A 22,104-nucleotide genomic window follows, 5' to 3' on the forward strand; every position below is an offset into this window, starting at 1 on the left:
CTGCATCCACTCTAACGGATTTCTGCAGGGGAGGGGGGTTCGACTTTCCCTAACCAATCACCAGAGACCGACATATCTGCCTGAATACATCATTTGAAGTCCATACTGATGCCTAGCTGTGCCAGCATACTTGGGTTTTAAGAGTGGAGCAGAGCAAAGTAAAAACAAACTACGATTTCAGGCAATATTTAGAAGACATGTCGATGTAGAACAGCCTTGATAGCTGCGTCTATCTTACAGTACTCACCGTTGTCGTTATAACTCCTCATTTGTTCCTGCACACTGCTTACAACACTTGACAAAAGCTTGATAATGGTATTAGTCCTGTCCATGGCACTGATTGACTTGTCATTAGAGACAAGCTGTAACCATGATAACAATAACTATGTCAGGTAACAAACTGCGTCGGGGTCGGCCGGGGATTTGTTATAACTGTCTCAGACTCTGGTCGTGTTTGGTCAGGAAAATGCACCCGGAGCAGCCCTCTAACAGGCTGTCTGTGAGGCGTTGCCACAGTCTGTGAGTCAGAGCCACCCCTCACTCCTCCACAGCGCCTGCCTCTAGCCCTAATATGGTCACTTCTGGCCCCAAAAATCCAAGATGGTGATGACCGAAATGCCATACTTGAGGCTTCAGAACAGTAATCCCCAAACCAATGGGTGACCTCATGGTAGCTACGTCCATTACTTAGACAGTCCACGGCCCCCGCAGTGCTCATTGGTCGTTTTATATTTTTACCAAGGAACCACTTTTTCATGTTATGATGCCAGACGAATGGGTCAACTCGATGGAGTGGGAAGGTTCTAAGATCTGGACACAGGCAAGATCCAAAATGTTAGAGCAGTGGTTCCCAACTGGTCCAGCCACGGGGTCCAGATTTCTCCTCAGTCATTAGTTCAAGGTCCACATAGTTTGTTATGTCCAGTGACATACTTGCATTTGGCAATGTCGTCGGGCTAATTTCTGTTTTTGTCATATAGCTGTCCGTTAGTCACTGACTCTATAGCATGAAATGGCACTTCACAATAATAGCTCTGCCGGAAATTCACTTTAGTACACTTCTTCAGAATAAAGTGTGTTTTTTACAAACTCGACATGTTTGCGAGTCACTTGCGATCCATTCAAAATTGACCCGCGACCCACCAGTTAGGATCCACTGTGTTAGATAATCATTTTTAAACAAGTCCATAGAAACTCCTCAAGTAAAAAACACCATTTTTTCCCCATTGAGATTTTCAAACCTTTGTGTCAGCAACAAGAATTTCTGAATTGCCTGACAACACTGTGAAATACTGATAAAATCAGAATAAATACTAATCAGATTATCCATTTTACCTTCTTTTTTAGGCTTATCAAACAATCTTAGCAGTATCACACACATCAAAAATAAACTGCCATTTTAGTTTTGATCATTTATGCACCAGAAAATTTCAGGGTTTTGTCTAATATTGTAATTGTACAGTTTGTACAACACTTCTCCCAAATCACATGGTTCACTAAATGTGCCATAAAAGCTATGATGGCAACAGTGAAATAACTATTACCTCAGATTTTATTAGTTTTGATGCAACAAAGGCTAAAGCAGTAACATGTCAGTGTAGTGTATAGTGTATAATATATCTGCATTCATGAAAATGGTCTTGTTGTCGCAAATCATTAGCAGTTTACTGAATTGAAGTCTCTGCTGGGTGTATGGTGAAACCTAGAGAGAGCAGCTATTGGAAAATCTCATGGCAGAAATTAAATTTAGGTAGAATGTGCATGTTCAGAGTTTCCAGGTAATGCTATTGCACCCTTTAGTATGCTCAGTGTGATCCTGATCTTCTCTGTCAAGTCCGCATTCACCCTGTGATCAACCAGAGTAATACCAGTCATAGCCTGTCTGGATGCAAAGTGAGTTGATAGACCTGGCAGCATAACATACTATCAGCAAGAGCTCAATTGGCAGGCAACTCCAATTGAGAGCAGATGAATAGCTAACAATTGCCTCCCCTGCAAGTAAAGAGAAATCCATGAGTCAAATTGCCTTTCTTTGAAGGAAAGCAGTGCAGGTGGCAGTGCAGGATAGGAATTTGGTATTAGGAGATACGGGTAAGTACTTAAAGTCTCCACAGAGCTCATCAGCACCAGTACAAGACCTGACCCGTGTAATCCCAGTGTGCTGCCTTTCAGCCGGGTCTGGCCTCAGTCAAGATGGGATATACTTGTTCGAATTCTTCAAGACACTCTCCCAGATTTTTTTCATAGTGCTGACGAACATAAAATTTCACCCTGGCCATTAAAGATAAACAGTGCGATTCTGTAAAAGCAGAACACAAGAGAACACAGAGATATATTTGAAGCAGATCTTTTGGTTAAAGTGGTAAATCTTACACAATGTGCTCATTGGAAATTAATGAATTGCAGGGCATCATATAGCCATTATGGTAATTTGTATTCTGTAGATTACTTTCACAAACAATTAATAGTCAGTTTTGTCTTTAAAATTTCAGAAGACAGTGAAAAATGTGCCTCACGATTTCTTATACTTAAAGGAAAGATGTCCTCATAGAGTAGTGCTTGCTTTGTCTCAACATCCGTCCAAAACTCAAAAGCATATTTAGTATATAATAATAAAAGAAAAATAGATAAAAGCATTTGATCCTGACATTGCAAAAAGCTGGAACCAGCAAATGTTTGACATTTTTGCTTGATGAATGACTCGAGCCATTAGTTGATTATCAAAAGCAGTCCATGCACTAATCAATTAATTTGATTTGGTGAAACTGAATCTTTTTTCGAGGGCTGGCTCTCCACTCCAGTACTTTTGAGATTAAACAATAACTGTGTGCTCAAAGTGCTGATGTATTATGTGACCGGAGTAGATAAGAACAACCTCAAACACTCCTAAAACTGAGCGTCAGCACTTTAACCTCGTTCATTGTTTTATTTCAAATCATTGTTCAGAGCCAAGGAAAGAGAAAGTACGTCACTGTCCAAGTTTTTAAGTAGACTGCACTGTAAATGGGTTAGATCTGATGTAGATCTTCATGACTGTAGCTGCACTGATTCATAAACGTGTCATGCTTCACTCTCCATCTAGCATCTACAAAACACACCCTCCCAATCTGGCGATATATATTAAAGCTGCAGATATTTCCCAGCTCTCCCTCTGCCGTGTCAGTGCCACTGCTGCCCTGCATATCAGCTGCTCTTTTAGCCCCACCTTCACCTCAGCATCCACCTGCATGCTCCAGCTAGGGGGAGGAGATATTTAATCATCACTCCCCAATATCTCATGTAAACATATCTGCAAGGAGTGATGACACACAGACTATGTTTTGCAGTTAGGGCTGCCCCCGACTAAGAGTTTTCGTAGTCAACCAATAGTTGTCATTTAGGTCCATTAGTCGACTAGTCGCCTGTGTGTTTACGATATTAATTGAATTACTAAATTATATATTTTGGGCAGGGCAACTCAATGGTTTGAGTTGAAGGTGTGAGAAAGAATAGTATCAGTAACATTGTTAACACTGTGCTACATTACAGAGAAATACAAAACCGTACTAATGAACCTTCATTAATATAGGCCTATATTTTATCTACAAGTGCACGTCACACACTGAGCGAGCCGCCTGTTAATGACGCTGTGGGCTAATGGGCATGTAGCTACTTCCATGTTTCAGATGATACGTCATGTTTGTAGTCGACCAATGAAGATGAGTTTACATATCACCTTGGGTTCGTCCTTCACCTTCTCAAAATGATCCCACACTTTGGATTTCCTGCCCGACATGTTATTAACTAGCCTGTGGAATAACCGCAGGTACCAGCCCTGGAAATTAATGAGACTCCTGTCTGACTGCTGAGTGTGGCCACTTCCTGTGTCTGTCCTTTCAAATTAAATTCCCACATGGTCCAATCATATAGGCATTGATTTATTTTGGCAACTAAGCAACCAGTGAAATCTTGCTGACTAATAACCTCTCTGGTCATCTAACGTTTGGTCGACTATTAGGGGGCAGCCCTATCTGCAATCGTGAACATTTAAATACAGCACATTTCATTATGTTACTTCAAGGTTTTTGATAGATGGGACTTCAGCAAATGAATAGTGCCAACACCAACAGACTGTGCACCTGTTTTATTTTATACTTGATTTTTATTTTTTGACAGTGCCTGGGTTTAAGAGCATCATGAAAAGCTAAACACCATTTGTAGCATTTTTTGTTTTCATCAGTCAGTCAAACAGTCAGTTGATTTATTGATGTCTCCTCACAGAAAATTAGCATTTTGATTATCAACTAATCATTTCAGTCATTTTTTTTAAGCAAGAACGCCCAACATTGTTTGGATTCAGGTTCTTATTAAATATTTTGTGTTATTTTTGTCACATTTATTAGTAAACTGAATATATTTGATATCTTTTAGGTTTTGGTTTGTTAGTCAGATAAAACAAGCAATTTTAATTATTTACATGAGGCTCTGGGAAATTACAATGGGCATGTTTTCAGACATTTTAAGATGAAAAAATTACATTAAAAAAACAAGCAGCAGATTAATCAATAACAAAAACATGTCTGTTGCAGCCCTAATTATTTTCAGCATCTCAACGGAAAAATCACAGCATTATTTCTTTAGTGTTTATTTAACATTGCTCGTGGGTCTGACTACCTGCCACATGTTGCCGAACCATTTAGAAAAGAAATTGATTTTAGTTAATGACTTTCTTTATCATTAATTTATAAGCTTTGGATAGAGAGCCTTAATCACAGAGAAACATGAGATTCAGCAGCCTCCAGACAATTTAAAACACATCAACCTGAATTAACAATGTACTCTGTAAACACTGAATATCATCTTTACAAATATGCTGACGTTGTCTGCAGCTTTAAATTGGCTTATGTGCAGTATATCGTTTTTATATCGGTTCATTTAATGAGTTTTATTTGTAAGTGTAAGTGATGTGTGTGATAAAGTCAGTTATCCCTGCCTGCATGACACTTTTACTAGTGTTTTAATAATCTAATTTTACTCGGCATATGAAACCTTCTTAAAATTCTAAACCATTGTTTAGGTTTTATTATCCAACAACAATGAACAGAAGAAACACATATACTTATTATTATTGCGCAGTGTTGATTTTATATTAAAACTGTTGCATGTTTATTGTTTTTGATTTTATCTTTATTTTGCAATTCATCACATTTTTGTTCATCACCCAACTATGAATGGGAATTTGGTTGTATTAAGCTGGAACACATTCAGAAAGATTAAAATCTAGCTTGAGAGTTTGACCAGAAAATTAATTTTCAACTACTGAAATAAACAAACATTATTACGGCTACAACTAACAATTGCTTTCACTATTGATTAATCTGCTCATTATTATTTCAATGTTTACTTGATTGTTTTGTCTAAGCAGCAGTCCAAACCTTCCAAAATATTCAGTTTATTTTTTTGTTCATGACAAAAGAAGCAATGGCGATTCACATTTGAGAAGCTGGGCCCAGCAAATAAAAACCTAAAGTGTAACGTTGGTATTTTTTAAGCTGGACCCTTTTCTCCAATGTGTATGGGTCTAAGTAATGGAGACACCAGTTTTTAAAACTGGTCCAGTATTGGCTGTGAAATGGGCTGCAATGTAACAAACTTGGGGAAATATACACTTACTAGAAGTGCCTATTTTTGCCATTGACAGGCTCAGATTGTTATCATAGGTGTCTGACAACATTGTGGAAAGGATCCCCACAGAGATAGACCTTTTTATTAGAGCATGATCCTTTTTGTTTAGCCACAAACTCAGAAAAATTGCTATCTGCACACCCAGCAGACTCCTTTTGAACAGACAGTAATATGAGCATGTATACAGCCAGCAAATTTTCACATTTAACAGGATGAATGAAGGGTTTATTTCAGCCAACCAGAGTTGGTTATTGTTGGAGGAGTGGAAAGACAAACCAAGATGTTTTTTTTTTTTTGTCTCTGTGGACTTAGAATTAAGTGCACTTTACAATCACTGCTTATTTAAATGCAGCCTGGTGGGTGTGGCAGTAGTGATTTCAGTCCTGTTTCTTGGTAAACCAGAAAGAATCGTACTCTAAAACGCAAGGACTATCTCTGTAGGGTCCTTTCCATAATGATGTCACACTGACAACAATCTGAGCCTGTCAATGGCAAAACGAGTACTTTAATGGACGCACATTGACGGTGCACAAATGCTGTTTAACGTTAAATTGCAGCGTGTTTAATTGCTGTCGACTGCAGCCCTCTCACTGAATACTGGACCAATTTAATAAAACTTTTGTTCTCATTTGTAGTTTAGACACAAAAACAAGGACAAATAGGGCCAAGGTTGAACAATACGCTACCCTTTAAGAAATTATTAATTGAGTGATCAGTCAATCAGAATGGTTGCCAAGTAACTGTCTTTCAATTTGGTATTTGCGTCACTGTTTTTAGCTCTATACAGAATGTTGTCACCTGCAGATAAGCACAGTAAATGGGGCAGTCAAGGCCAGGACTATTTCTAAAGAAATACTGGAAAGCTTTTTTTCCAATAATATGAAAAGCCAAATATTTCTACATTCACCTGTACCGGTAGAGTGCCAAAAATTGTGCTTTAAAACTTTTGACAGACAACGCACCTGCAGAGCACACCTTATTAGAAAGATATTATTCTGTGCTGTGCCTCACAATACACCACCATCTGTAATAGACACTCATCTCCAAGAAAAGTCCTTAAGCCCCTGAGAATTAGTTTGCTCAGAGCATCCTCTAAGTCCTATAGATTATGTGGAGTCATTTGGTGAAGTCTGATAGTTGACCTGCAGTCATTCCAGCAGGTCACATGACATCATTCAAAGGTCCAGCTGTATTCTGCAGTCATAATTGGCTGGTTAAACAGTTAAATTTGCTGGGGAAATTAGAAATCTCCCAGCCACCGTGAACTGTTAACAAAAAAGTTAAGCTTCCTGCCCCGCAAAGACTCTAAACCTCATTAAGAACCAAAGCCACAATGTGTCTTCTGTTGCAGTTTTGTCCTTTATAGCTTCCCTTGTCCTTTTTTAAACTTGCCACATTTCAAAGCAGATGGGTTACACCCAAGGATTGGCCCGCTGCTATTCATTCTCATTCTCTTTTTTAGCACTTCTTTCCACTCTGGTTGTTCCTACATTGGGGTAATTACCATTCAGCACTCTCCTGAAGGCTCTGGCTGTAAAATTCAATCAGCAACCAAGCAAGATTTAACTCCCAAACTCCCATATGTTGAAGCAGTAAAGCCCTGTCCATTGATTTAGCGGTAACATCCTCTTTCTCTTTTGGCTGTGTTCAAACTGCTCTGGCACTGGCTTTTATATGTGATTCCAAATAATATCGGAAATAGATGGACTTTGTTAAAGCAGGACTGTGGGGAGATCTAAACTATAAAGCTCTCTACACAGAGCATATTGCACATTGTATCTCAGTTGTTGCTGTTAAGCCGGGCTGCATTAAGCAAGAGAATTGAATCTGAATATAATTGAAATATTTGGACACTTAGTTATGTAGAAATAATGCAATAATACCCTTTATGCGATCTCCACTCAGTTGATTTTAAACTTGCCTAACATCAGGGACAAGGTTTGAATTTGTTAAGTGCTTACTAACAGCAACATTAGGCCAATTTAAAGTGCACATAATCTACCAGGAGCCCTCCAAATACAGAGTGTGATTTCCAGAGCCCTTGCAAAGACTAATAGCTATTCTGTTGTCCCCACACACCATGTTTTGTTGCATGGATTAAAAACCCTCAGCTCTTAGTTGGTAATGTCACATCTCCTTTCAGTGGTTCTCCTGTCTCTGCTCACCCTGGACACAAAAGGCAATAAAAGACTCGCAGAGGGTGCTGCGCCCTCTAAAAGGTCTTTTATCAATCAGTGTTAACTACCTGCCACGAGCTTATTACTCTGGGCCATATGTGACACAGCAAACCTATTAGAAGTGAACAGTTAGTATGCTGAAAAGCCAACTAGCATGCACAGTAAGCCTGTTCCTTAGCTGCCTCTGAACCTTTAGTTACAATTGATGAGCTTCAACAGCAGAAGCTGTTCATCCTCTTGTCTTCTTCTTTTCTCTAAACTCTCTCCTCCCCTCTAATTATCTCTGGTAAATTTAGATCGTAGACCTTTTGCATAAAGTCCAGCTCTCTCTTTTTTTCACTGGAAAGGTTTTGCAGTCTCATCATGCCTCATGCCACGTAAGATGCCATGGAAATGAATAAACTGAGTGGTCTTATTTCAGAGCGCCAGGAATTTTGGAAGTTCTGAAATATTTGTCTTTTACTTTTAGTATTTGCAAGGCTCTCTCCAAATTAGAGATTATTCAGTATATTTACCAGCTGCGACACTGTCGTGACGGCTGGTATTGTTTTCACCTTGCGAGTCTGTCTTTGTGTGTCATCGTGCCAAAATGTGGTCCTGGAGACACCTAATGTAGCTGGAACTACCACAGAGGCTGTTATGAGTAGTTGGCCAGGTGTTTACTTGTCTATCTGTGAGCAGATTTTGTCAACGCGATAGTGTCACAACTGTGCAAAATGCAAGCATGAAACTTAAGAGGTATGTAGTTAAGATCAAAATAAAGGCCCAGTTTGAAGATGGATGTGGTCTGGGTAGTGGGGAAGGGGGTAGGGATGGGGCCGGCTCAAGGGTTTTTGCTCACACTACAGGTTCTACTCTCATATTTTTGTATGACTTCACCACGTACACAAATAGTACAGAACTTAATCGAGAGACCTGCCTCTCTCTCACTCTGTCTCTCAAACTCAGACCAGAGTAAGATCAAACTGTAAAACTGGGCAGTGTTGAACAATTAGAACCAAGACTCAGTTCCTGTGTTGCCTATTTCTCACCTAAAATGCTTTCAGAAACATATTTTAGCTTACCATTCAACTGTAATTCGATGTCATTTGTTACCAGGTGGTTGCTTTATTGTTTGCTGTTTCATTACATCACCCACCAGCTGGAGTGGTTATTTGATGCGGTGCAGTGCATTCTGGTAGTTGTAGATTTTCTACCTCTTGAGCAAAAGAGAATACCACAGCTGTTTTTCTCTGGTATCAACAATTATTAACTCCTTTCTACTGCACATACAGCTTAGTTATATGAAAAGACCATCTTTCAAGCAGTGATATAGTTCTGTAATCTGTGCCCATGGCATTTATTGCATTTCTGTCTGTCAGGGAGAGGGATCCATCCTCATTTGCTCTTCGCGAGGTTTCTTTCATTTTTTCCTACTAAAGGGCTTTTGGTGAATAGTAAGAGTGTTTTCCTCATCCAAATTAAAGGGAAATTTCGGTTTATTTCAACCTGTCGTCCTCAATTTGTTTCAAGTGACTAGTGACGAAAAATAATAGTTAGCATGTTAGCCGTTAGCCTAGATACAGCCGGGGCGCATTAGTAGCGTCAGATCTGTTAAAACGTAAGTGAACGGGCAGCCTTCAAGTGCAAAGTTAGTCCACTAAACAAGCTTTTTTCCACAAAGACCGCCTCATATCGTTAGGATAAATGTCAGAGAACATATAGAAAACAACATGTAAACGTGTTGTCTTACCTTACCGGTGTGCTGCCATGTTTGTTTATCCCTCTCGCTCTGCTTCCCAAAGCGCGGCTGAAATATATCTCGCCAGCTCTAGATAAAGCCCAGCTGGATACTAACGTTACTCCAGGTGGAGGTGTCTCATCCTCGGTCACATCCAGACCTTGAAAATAAGGCAGCAACCGGTCCCATTCCTTGCAACAGAGGCATTCCTCTTCTGTGGGCACTGGGGCACAGCATTCACAGGTACACCACCAATCTCCAGAGCTACTCAGCCTTGCAGCAGCCATTCGTCCTCTACCTGTTGCGCCTCTCTCTCTCTCTTCTCCGTTCTTCAATTTCATGAAGCTCTTCGTCAGTGTATCCTTCCAGCTGCTGCTGCTTGTTCAGGCATGCTATGAGATCGCTGCTTGTTCTCGCGATATTTCGGCTGTGCTTTGGAAAGCAGAGCTAGATGATAAACAAACATGACACCACACCGGTAAGGTAAGACAACACGTTTACATGTCGTTTTCTATATGTTCTCTGACATTTATCCTAACGATATGAGGCGGTCTTTGTGGAAAAAAAAAGCTTGTTTAGTGGACTAACTTTGCACTTGAAGGCTGCCCGTTCACTTACGTTTTAACAGGTCTGACGCTACTAATGCGCCCCGGCTGTATCTAGGCTAACGGCTAACATGCTAACTATTATTTTTCGTCACTACTCACTTGAAACAAATTTAGGACGATAGGAGACAGGTTGAAATAAACCAAAATTTCCCTTTAAGGGTTTTACGATGGGATGTTCTATGCTGTACAGATTCTGAAGCCAAATGAGGTAGATTTTTGATGAGCTATATAAATAACAGTGACTTGACTTCACTATATTTCAGTAGCTATTTGCTGCAATGATTGGCTGGTGACCGGGATCAGCTGATTTCCAGATTGATTGACCATGACTGGTGTCTGGCCGGTCAGTCTCAGATATAGCTGATCTTGTGCTGATCAAATTGACATAAATGGGCAGCAAAATGGTTCACATTGCAATTAGCAGCACAGACAGTAACTGACACTTGTCAGAGCTGCTGCAATCCACTCTCAAAAGTTGGAATTCATACTAATGCATGCTGCACATGATTTGAAAGCTACTGTCTTAGGATAACTACTGTAGGAGACTGAGGTATACCACCCAAATCTGTATTAATCATGAAGTTGATACAGTAAGTACTTAAAAAGTGTAGCATAGTAAAGCTAATGCTAACCCTTTCATGTAAGTGAATGGAAGATGCTAGAACACTTAGCTTTTTAGTCTGGGAAGTATAACTCAATAAAACACAAATATGGGAGGTCTACCTTAGTCTGCTAATTAGCTAATCAGTCAGATAACTTGAGAAGAAGAACTCCACAATAAGGTGACAAACCCACAGCGATGATATTATATTGCCTTGTTATAGCTAACAACCTACTTACACATTAATATTAACATAATTTGGTCACAATCACCTCCTGAGAAAAGTATTTTTCTTTTCATCTGCTAGATGTCACCTTTAGCTGTCTGCTGTGTGTTTGGGTTAGGTTGTGTGCAGTAGGTTTGTCAAAGGTTTTAGCTGATGGAATTTCACAAAACATGCTGGCATTTTAATCAGTGTTAATGTAAAACATATTATGTTTTAGTGGAGCTTCGAGAATTACTGCCTTATTTGTTTTAACACCAACTAATTGCTTGGGATTTAACGCCAAATGCCAAAAGTTTTCATGATGACAAGCAACATTATTTTTGCCAAAAACATCTGAAAAAAATAAAATGTTTTCCTTCCAATTTCTGGTGTCAAAATGAGTTTTTCTGATCTTATTTCAACCATGATATTCTCTCCCTTTTTTTAATTAATTTTTTCGCCCTCGGGCAGGAGATCTAGTTTGGCTGCTGGCTTTAGTTATCACACAGATGTTTGACACCTCCAGCCAAATGCCTTTCTCGCAGCGGAGCTTTTGACTAACAGAGGTGTAACTGATAACATTAACAGTGGCTGCATCCCATTTACTGTAGGTGTGCTTGTGCCACGGCCTTGGTGTTATGCGTGCTGGCTGACTGGCATGTTTCCTAAATGGAGCAGAGCCATCCTTAATGTTATTACTTAACACCTGTGCTTTTCTTGCTGTGACAAGTCAAAATGTCTGATGTGAAAAAAGGCCTGTTTGGCTGTGAGAGACAATCGAATTTGACGTGATGCATAATTTCTATACATCGGAGGTTAGTGCTAACAAACTAATGGTTTCAAATTAAACCCACACACTCAAACACTGTATATTTCATATTTAATACCCCACTAATGGCCATTTGTTGTTACTGTGTTTTCAGAATCATCTTTAGTACTTAAAATGACCACATGGGATCAGACTGGCAAGTAATAATGTTAAGCACCATAATTACACTCCTCAAAGGCACTGACTCCTGCTTTGAACTGTGTCCCACTCTGACAAACATTCACTTAACCCAGTGGAGAATTCCAGTTCAGCAGATATTAACAGCTCTATAGAGCACAAACCATAGATTTTAATTGAGTCATTTTTCTTTGTCAAAATATGCATACAAGGACGGGCGCTCCCAGGGTGCATTGCCTTGACGTCAGACACCACAATCACTTAAGCTGAAAGTTGAACCAGATACAGTGACGTTTTGGGGCAGCAGATTAGTGGGTGGATTTGTTTAACCGGAGATTCAACCACCACTATCTCATACAGAAGCTTCAGCACTTCAAACGCTCCTTTTTTTTAAAAGAAGATCATATCCTCTTGTAAGGATGCGAGGAGAAAATACAATCATGTCTTCCCTAAAGTTCTCCCCCAAAAAACCCTCCTTTACTTTAAAGGCACTTTGGAAAGAATGTCAGATGATGCAAGTGAAGACCAAGGCAATGAAATTATCCATTACATTGCTCATTCCAGCAGCATCCAAAAACCTGAGAACAGTTCATGATGACATCTCTTTGATCTTTAATTAGCAGATCTGATCTGGACAGTGCTATGAATCTTAATTCACAATATCTAGAAACACCTCCCCCCTCCCCCAGCACATGCACAGGCACACCTTTACATACAGTATGGAAACTCTACGTATTTCCATTCCTTTTTATTCTATACTAAAGAATTAGTGACATCTCAGTTTAAATATGTTTTTTTTTCTGGTATCAGTGTCATAAACAGCTGTTGCCACATGAGAAATGTGAGAAAATAACAAGATTACATGAATAAAACAATTATTTTGCATTAGCATAGTACGTCTACTGGCACGTACCGAGCAGCACTTCACTGTTCGATTTCTTTTAATGAAGAGAAGTCCCTGAAGTCATCTGTTGGTACAAGGTAAAATATGTCTATCACCTCTGCTAAATCCTGTCAAAATATGGGCCCTCATGCATAAAATATGTATATAGAGTGACTGCGTGCATGAAACATCGACATAATTAATTCAGATTTTAATGATGAGTAAACATATGAGTAAAAGGGTGAAATGCAACAGCTCTTTCTGATTGATATTAAATTAAATAACGTATTCTCACAGCTTTGATCCAAATGACGTGATCGTAACTGTGTGAGGTAGGATTTGTTTTTCCAGTCATCTTATATACAAAAGCCAAAGCTTGGGAAATAGCAGGAAAGTTTACTGTGAAAACTTCTTACAGCTACGCTTTAATCAATTATTGAAAGGGTAACAAGTTTGATTTCTTTTAATGCTCTATAGCAGAAAACAACCACAACAATAAAACTGTGAGAACTGATAAGGGCTGTTGATCAATAGGATTGACTCAAAAGTTACTGTGCCAGTTGCTGACATTTCTGGCTTTCAAAACTCATTTTCTGACCCATTTATTCTGCTCACTACACTTTCAAACACTTGCTAAAGACTCTGACAACAGACCTGCGAAGGCACAAATGCATAAAGCATGAATGTGTTTGATAAGATATTCATTAGTTAGACCTATTTGTCTAGACGCTTTCCATCTCCTGTGTGACAGTATCAGATCGTATGTGTGTTTGTTGGCACAGACCATCAGGTTTTCAACAGGTGCTCCCCAGTGTAGTTTGCAGTACACAAAGCACTGTTCTGGCCTGAATACAAAACAACCACCCTGTTGTCCGACATCTGTTTTTGGGAAAAAGACTTTTTGAAGATACAAAACCCTTTCAGTCCAGCTGGGAAAGTTTCCCTAAGATACTGATAGTCATAGAAGAAGATAGGGCTCATCTTTGAAGGCTTTTCACTTGTAGAAGTGAAACGTGACATGAAGCGTAAATTTCACATTTGTGCAGTTTGTCTGTCAGTCACATACACACACTTTTGCGTCGGGTTCTTGAAGCAGTCAGAAGAATTCTGTTCGCCATCTTGCAGTTTGCAGGCCCTGTTTTTGAGTTCCTGCTGACATTTTGTGTCACAGTGCGTTGTTGCATTTTAGTTCTGGTCAGGTTCATGTTCACAATGACTCTTAAGAAATGAACCAAGAGAAGTAAAAGTGAAGTTATACTGATTGGAAAATTTGGGCGCTCTTCATCCTGCATCATGAGTGCACCATCAAGACCCACATAAGGAAAACAAATTCTGGTCACCAATAGCAGCAATATGTTGCTTCTAATGTCTATATGTATGTTATCTGGGGTCACAAAGCACTAATAACTTATTATAAACATTATTAGTATTATTAGACTGCTAATAAACCGCATGTTATGAATAATGTTTGATGGAGACAGGACTAAGTAGAGGCATTTGGCAAAGCAATAACGCAGGAGGTATATTGGATGAATGTAGGATGAATGCTGTTTAATAGACTTAATGAATTGACACAGATTCTTGCTATGGTTCTCAAATGTACATAAATACACACATGGCTTAAGTCTTGGACGGTTTCACAGTGTTACAGTATACCAGGGTATTTACAAGTTCTGATGGTAAAATACAGACGGCCATCTTTCTAATATCCTCATACTGGAGAGGCTGTAATGAGGATTTACTGTATATAGTAAACATCATGCACCACCAGAGGTCAGTGTGGTGCAACAGGCAGCTGAGCTGTTTGCAGGGGGTGGGGTGACGTTACAGGACTGTAAACAGCCCTGGCCTGCAACAGGGGCAAACAATATTTTCATATTTAACTCCGTGAATTAGGGGTTCATTTCAGTCAAACCGAAGTTGATTGTTAGAACAGTGGACTGACTAACTAAATGACTAAAAAGACAAAAGACGGTTTTGGTAAGTTTTATTTTGTTTCTGTGGAGCTGGTAGTGCCTCATACAAATACCGTCATGTACTGGATATCCTGGTGAAACTTTAGGAAAGTACGAGAAATAGATAGAGCCCAAGCTAACAAGGCTATCACAGATGAATTGTTAAATTTATAGGGTTGCCCTTTGAAAGTCGAAGATTCGAATCATCAGTCGGAGATCCCTCAGTCACCTGAGATTGCTTCAAGTTGTGCAGTCTGTTTGTTTGTTTTTGCTGGTCAGTGTGTTGTGCAGTGTACTTCTGGGGACATTTTGGTCCCCAGATTTTGCTGTGGAGGGAGCACTCTTGACTCTCACGCTACTCTTTGGTATAGACAGCTGCAGACATGGTGCAGCATCACAGAGGAGGATAAACTTCCCATCTTATCGTCACTCTTCTGCTTGTAAGTGATGACATTACAACTCAAAGATACTTAATATGACACAGTCTTTGGATTTTGTTTGGTATCTGTTGTTGGAAGATGGTGTTGGACATTCCTGAGCCATCATTAGCGTAGTTTACTATGTTACATGAATGCTGCTGTCACACTGAATGTCCTGCTGAGCTCCACTCAAACTTTAAAACATTATACGGGGAAATTGTTTTTTATTAGTATTAAGCGGCTGAACATTTTATACTCAGCAGATGTATTTTAAGTTCCTCTTCGGGCACTGAATAAACCCCTAAAAGCTCTGTTAATCAAAATGATGTTTTTAGAAGTTTTGTCCATTGAAAAAAACGTTTTCATGTTGTGAAATGGCTTAGCTGTAACTCTACACCTGTCTCAATTTATGTACTGTACATGGATCTATGTATATGCAACTGAGCCCCACCCCTCAAGTTGTGTCATAGCATTTTGGGTTAGGTTCCTTAGTTTTGTAAGGTAGTAAACCCTGGAGGTTAGAATTCTTGTTTTTGAGACTGTCATTGGTACGCTGCAGTTTTAAGGTGAAAATGCTTAGCTATGGTGTTGAATGCTTTTTCCGTTTATGATACCTTATAAACACCATATGGACATAGCAAGGTTAAAAACTTGATTTCACTGGAGGGAGTCCTTAATAGTGTTGGTTCGTTTGCTTTTACACCACAAACACAACGCACCAGAGATCACTTGATCTCTTGGAGGTGGACCCTCCTTTTGAAGCACCAGAGTTCAGTTGTCAGCTTTCACGTCAGATGTAAAGAAACTTGCTGGTCTAGCAGCATTAAGGTTACACACAACCACTATTACACCATTACTTTCACCATTTAAAAACAATATCTGATGAAGTGTGTATGTAATTTTCTAGTGCTATAATACACAGTGGCAGACCTCTACTCTTTCAGATGTATATTCCAGAAAAGAATAATGTCTTATATGTGGTCAATACAGTATTACAGCAGATGGTAACAAACGTGGTCCATGTAGTAAGAAAGGTAGACTCCATCGTCAAAACAAACATTTTATATCCATAAATAATTAAGGGTAATGACAGGCCGTATTATTCTTCTTGTCAGCCGAGACTCTTGTGATGAGGTTTGACACTATGTGTTGTAAGTTAAGAGTAATTACACTGCCTTATCTGTCTCACATCTTAATCTGTTATGGTGCATTACAGGAATCTGTGTCGCTTTTCACATTGATAATCTCTTTATCAAGGGCCACTGTGAGGGTGAAAACAACACAAATCTTAAGGCTTTTGAAGCTGTAAACAAGCATTCATCCTCTCTGTAGTATGTGAGCAGAATGTTTTTCAATTTCAACTCCATACCTTCAGTAAGCTTAATGAAAATGCCTGACATTTTCACCTTTTGTTATATTGCTGTGTGCTACAGTAAAAGCACCTAGTGACGCAGGGAGGACTCAACATCTGGTGAGCATTTAGCACCAAATGTGAGCATATTAAATAACTGTTCTGCTTTTAAAGATTTACATCCCATCAGATGGTAAATATTCAAAAAAATATTATCTTCATTTCATAGTAGAATTTAAAATATTCACACACACGCACAGTATACATATGCAAACTGCATCTGTTCCTGCAGCTGTAATAAAGGGCTATGACCCAAAATGATATCATGTATGCTGCCAGTGTAGTAAAACGCCATTAGCAACCCATACTGTACTATCATTTTGCGCACATAGCGTGGTTTTAGATTCAAGCTGATTGCTGCATAATTCCCCTCTCCCCAGATCCAAATTAGCCAATGTGCATTAGCAGGTAATTGTCGGTTCAGCGGGATGTTGCCTTCACAGGCTGAAGACCTCATAAAAATCTGGAAGCAGCAGTGCCAGGAACGAGATATTAGTCCCCCGCTAGCCGCAACAGGGCACAAATGGTCCTCAACAAAAAAAAAAAGCTCACTGTGGCCAAGTCTGTCTTAGAGGTGAAGAGCTCCCAGGGTAAACTTGACACTCGGGGAGATCTGCTAATGATCTCCAGTTTCGACCTTATTGTGTCTGTTAGATTTATGTCTCGCTCAAGGAAGGGAGTGAAAGCTCATATTTGTTGTGGGAAGTCAACAAATAAACTGTAACTCTGCCCTCTCCACAAGGCCAATACTGTTTATTGATACCGCTCCAAAAAAAGTGGCATTCAACCAGGATTGAGGAAATATATTGGTGGAGCAACGCCACTGAATAAGCCTGGACGAGGATCCTCTGTACGAGCTGTAAGAATATTTATTAGCTTTCCCCGTGTTTGCAGATTACAGTTAGAATGCAAATCCTGAACACTGCGCCGAAGGTCGTAAGATAGGATTCCTTGGGCTGGGAGCATTGTATATATAAAGTTAATGGAGCATGGAGAGGGGTGTTTTTAATGGCTTAAAAGAAAACGGATGCCCTCTAGTTTTGCAATTGAATGTTCAGCTTAAATAAAGTTGAAGCCAATAGCAGCAGTCGTCTTCTTCCCCAGTGGTCCCAGAGGGGTTGTACACTGAGTGAGAAGACTTTGTGGAGACTCTTTTACACTCACAGAGGACAACTATAGTAACTAACTTCATATAAAAGGTAGTGAAGGATGACAAAAGTGTAACATCACATCTGAGCAGGGAGGGAACGAACCTCAGCTTCTGTTCATATTCACACTCTTGATTGTTTGGCTCATCTACTCCACCTGCCGCTTTGGCTGGTGTTCAGTCGCAGTTAGGAGGTGATGCTGCGACTTTAAGTCACTTCTGCTTGTAATATAAATTAATATCCTGATATTAATAAGAATAAGAGCTGGTTGATAATGATTAATCAAGTAGTCAGAAACAGAACACTAATTGTCAGCTGTTTTAATAATAATATTTTTTTCATGATTGATATTGAATGTAAACAATAACCAGCTGTTTGTAGGCTATTAAGGCTGTGTTGTATTCCTTTCTGGACTGTGACTGAATAAATGGTGATGCTGATAGGAGTTTAATAATGCATGTTGTGGAACTGTGTGGCTCTATATATAGGCTATACAATATTTCTCCTTTCCTCATCATGTAACTTGCCCTTTGGATAATCACTGTCAGTGTATCAGTTTGAAAATCTCGAGTTAATGGTGTTGTGCTCAGGGTGTGTTAACCCTTGAAATACATGATTTCATGATGTCAAATGTTGTACACACAGAGTGCAGTAGTTGGTTTAAATATACACAGCTGATAACCACAACCTGACTGATGCTGGATTTTTGAGGCCTGTACCAATATTGATCCAAGTATAACACTGTACAGTTGCAATCAAATTTATTCAACCCCCATTGCATATTAGGCTTATTGGCAAAATATACAATTTCTCAGCTGTTTGCAATAAACAAATTACACAAGAACTGTTTAAGTAGTTCAATGAAACTAATATTACAAGGGTTTTGATCCAAATTCAACACAAAATGCTGCTTTTAATGACTACTGCAGTCTCAAAATTATTCAACCCCTTCATGACAAGCATCTTCAGTACTTAGTAGAGCACCCTTTTGTTGTTATGACCTGCTGCAAACGTGATGCATAGCCAGACACCAGTTTCAGACAGCGTTCCTGAGGAATCTTAGCCCATTCCTCATGGGCAATGGCCTCCAGTTCAGTAATATTCTTGGGTGTGCGTTTTGCTACCGCCTTCTTCAAATCCCACTAGAGATTTTCTATGGGGTTCAAGTCAGGCGACTGTGACGGCCACTCTAGAATCTTCCATTTCTTCTTCTGAAACCAAGCCTTGGTGGACTTTGAGGTATGCTTGGGATCATTATCCTGTTGGAAGGTCCAATGACGCCCAAGCTTCAGCTTCCTCACAGACGGCACGACATTTTTACCTAAGATTTCCTGATACTTGACTGAATCCATCGTGCCCTCCACAAATTCCAGTATGGTGACAACACTATACCCAGCATGCTGTTCGGTTCGGGTAAAGACAGGTTCTGTGTGTACTTCTGGTGGTAGTAACGGACTACTAACAGATATGTCCAGTAGATCTCAAGAGCTCACACTCCACACTGCACTTTCTTAGGTCCTAAGCAACACTATCCCGACCTGCCAGATGGTTCATTACACAAAGCCATCTGAGAAGCCATCATTTGAAGCTATTCGGAAAAGGATGAGCACTTTCAAATAATACTTGGCAGGTGATTGGATGAACCATCTGTCTGTCACAGTCTATCACAGGCAAGCGAGAGAAAAGCAAAAACAGCTTTTCCATCAAGAAAAACCTTCAGTGCCGTTCTTTGCTCTGCTTTTGGTGAAGAAATACTCTCTAGTTCTGATGTAACAAATGCTATTGCATCAACTATGCTAACATCTTCAAGTGCTGCCATTGTTTTTTTGGACGAATAGTCGCCTCTTATGTGTCGTCATTCATAACCTAAACCACGGCCACAGCTGCTGGTGTAGCTCCTCACAGGACACTGATTGGACACAGATGGATCTCTTGAAGCCTGACAAGATGGATTTTTGTATGATCTTGTGATATCATGCCAAGTGTGATGTTGATGAGATGAACAGTTGTCGAGAAAGGACAGAGATATTCCATTTAGGTTGACTTGATTGTATTCAGTTGAATTCAGTACAACTTTATTAATGTCAAAAGGGCAATTTTATGAAGCAGCTCCCCTCCCCAGTCACAAGGCAAAAAAAAAGTGTGGAATTGGTAATACATCATGGTCATATCATCATGATACAATTCAACATTAAATTCCAGTCCAACATCCAGTCCTTCCGTACAAGCTACTGTCCACAGTTTGTTGTTTTTATTTTCTGTTTTGAAAAAATCATAAGAAAAGAGGGGGTGGGGGACTACTCATGCAAGTTTTATATTTTCTCCATGCAGTCACCACCTTGCCATAATGATCAAGTTATTTGTACGGACCCCTGGTTTCACCCCATACCACAGCCATCTATAGCTGTAAGATATTGTAATCTTCCTGCTATTCATTAATATATGAGGGCAGGAAACCGTGCACGGAAATGGGCATTTGACAGATTTAATGAGACTGGCTGCGAACAATGAGCCGTTGGGGTCTATGGCAGGGCAATTCACACTTACTCAATTTAATGGGGGATTAAATTCAACTGACAGACAAAGGTAGTAGTGAGTTTGTCACTCCCACCTCCCTCCACACAACGATAAAATTCTGTAAATGAATTTAGGAGAGATTGAAAGATGAACAAAGGAAAATGCTTCCTGTTAAAATTGTGTGGACCATTTTCAATGTGTAGAACAATATGAACTCTGTGAACATCATCCTGATGTAATTATGATACAGTCATAAGGTACAGCTGGATTTTGTGGTGAGGCAGGAGCAGGAGGTTAGGGCATTGTAATTGCATTTCATAATAAAGAAAGGCTCTACAGATTATCCTTTTTATTAAATGTTAATTAGTTGTCATACATCTGTTGCAGCTCCTTATGGGAAAATATATTTAATTTAACCAAAGTGATTGATTGAAAATGGAGCCATGCATAAGATGAACTTAATTTTTTTTTTAGCTAATCTTTAGTTCTTGCATATTTTTAATAACTGAGCAAATTATGGTTTCATTAAAATGTCAGTCTGACAGTCTGCAGCAGTGACGTTTGGTAGCTCTTTCGCCTCTTGTGTTTTAACTATACAGGTGTATGTCGATGCCATCATTTAGGGGAACATTTAGATTCAGAGCAGTTTACTTGAACTCTTGAGTGTTTACTCCTTTAGTTCAGTTTAATCAGGTTCCACCTGGATGCCTGAAAAAGCAGGTCTCCATTTAATACAAGCTTCTATTCATTTTCAAGCACTGTGGTGCAGTCCAGAGCTATTACAGGAAATAATTTGAGTTTATCAGAGCTTTCTCACAGCCTGCTGCAGCTGTAAATGACATTGATAGGAGCACTGAGACTGAACCAAAGGTTTGAGGACGTTAAACCAAAGCAATGAGCTTAAAATGCTGAAATGCTCTGTAGAACTACGAGGTACCACGGAAAGTGTTACCATTACAGTAGTCATTTAATCCACTGGTAATATGAAAATATAGATTCCTCATAAAGTGGAGCTCGGAGCTTCAACAGACAAGCATTTAATTAAGCAAAATGATTTTAAATGTTATGTCAGTATTTTTAAATGTCATCAGAATCATGCAAAATTATTTCTGCACACCTGAATTTGTAACAGGTGCATCGGAAAGCAGTGAGATGTAATTTTAGGTAGTAATTTTACCATGTTGGTCTACTCTGTACACATGACATGTACTGCATGTCTGTCCGTCCTTGGAGAGGGAAACTACTTCTATTGCTCTTAAGGTTTCATCCATTTCTTTTTCTGTTAAAGTTTTTTTAGGGAAACATTTTTCTTCTACAAATCAAGGGTCTAAGAACAGACGTGTTGTAGGCCAAATAATATGTGATATTGAACTTTATGACAACTTTATGACATTATTAGGAATTAATGGTGGGTGGGGAGGCCAGAACTGTCCAACATGCAGCAGAATTTCCTGATTATGGATACCTCAAACAGCATTTTCCTGCTTGTACCATGGGCACTTGCCAAAGAAAAAAATAGAACCAGTCATTTATATTTTCAATCATTCATTCATTCATTGTGCAACCAAAATTTAAAGTTTTTCCACAGGCCATTACTTAGTTTTCCTGGTGAAGGAACTTGAGGGTTTGACTAATACCTGGAGCAATCATTACCGCCCCCATAAGGTTCTTATGCACTCTTCACAACACCAGTTTATAGGATGAGCAACAACTTTGCAGTGAAAGATACTTCTAGTCTGCTCAGCTCATAGAACTCTTTGGCTCAGCTATGAGCCAGAAAGCTAACGCTATGCTAGCAAGATTTAAAGTCAATAACATTGCGTACCGGGGACGAACAGTAAATATAATTT

Source organism: Epinephelus lanceolatus, chromosome 7, assembly GCF_041903045.1.
Source record: "Epinephelus lanceolatus isolate andai-2023 chromosome 7, ASM4190304v1, whole genome shotgun sequence".
In the NCBI taxonomy this organism is placed as follows: Eukaryota; Metazoa; Chordata; class Actinopteri; order Perciformes; family Serranidae; genus Epinephelus; species Epinephelus lanceolatus.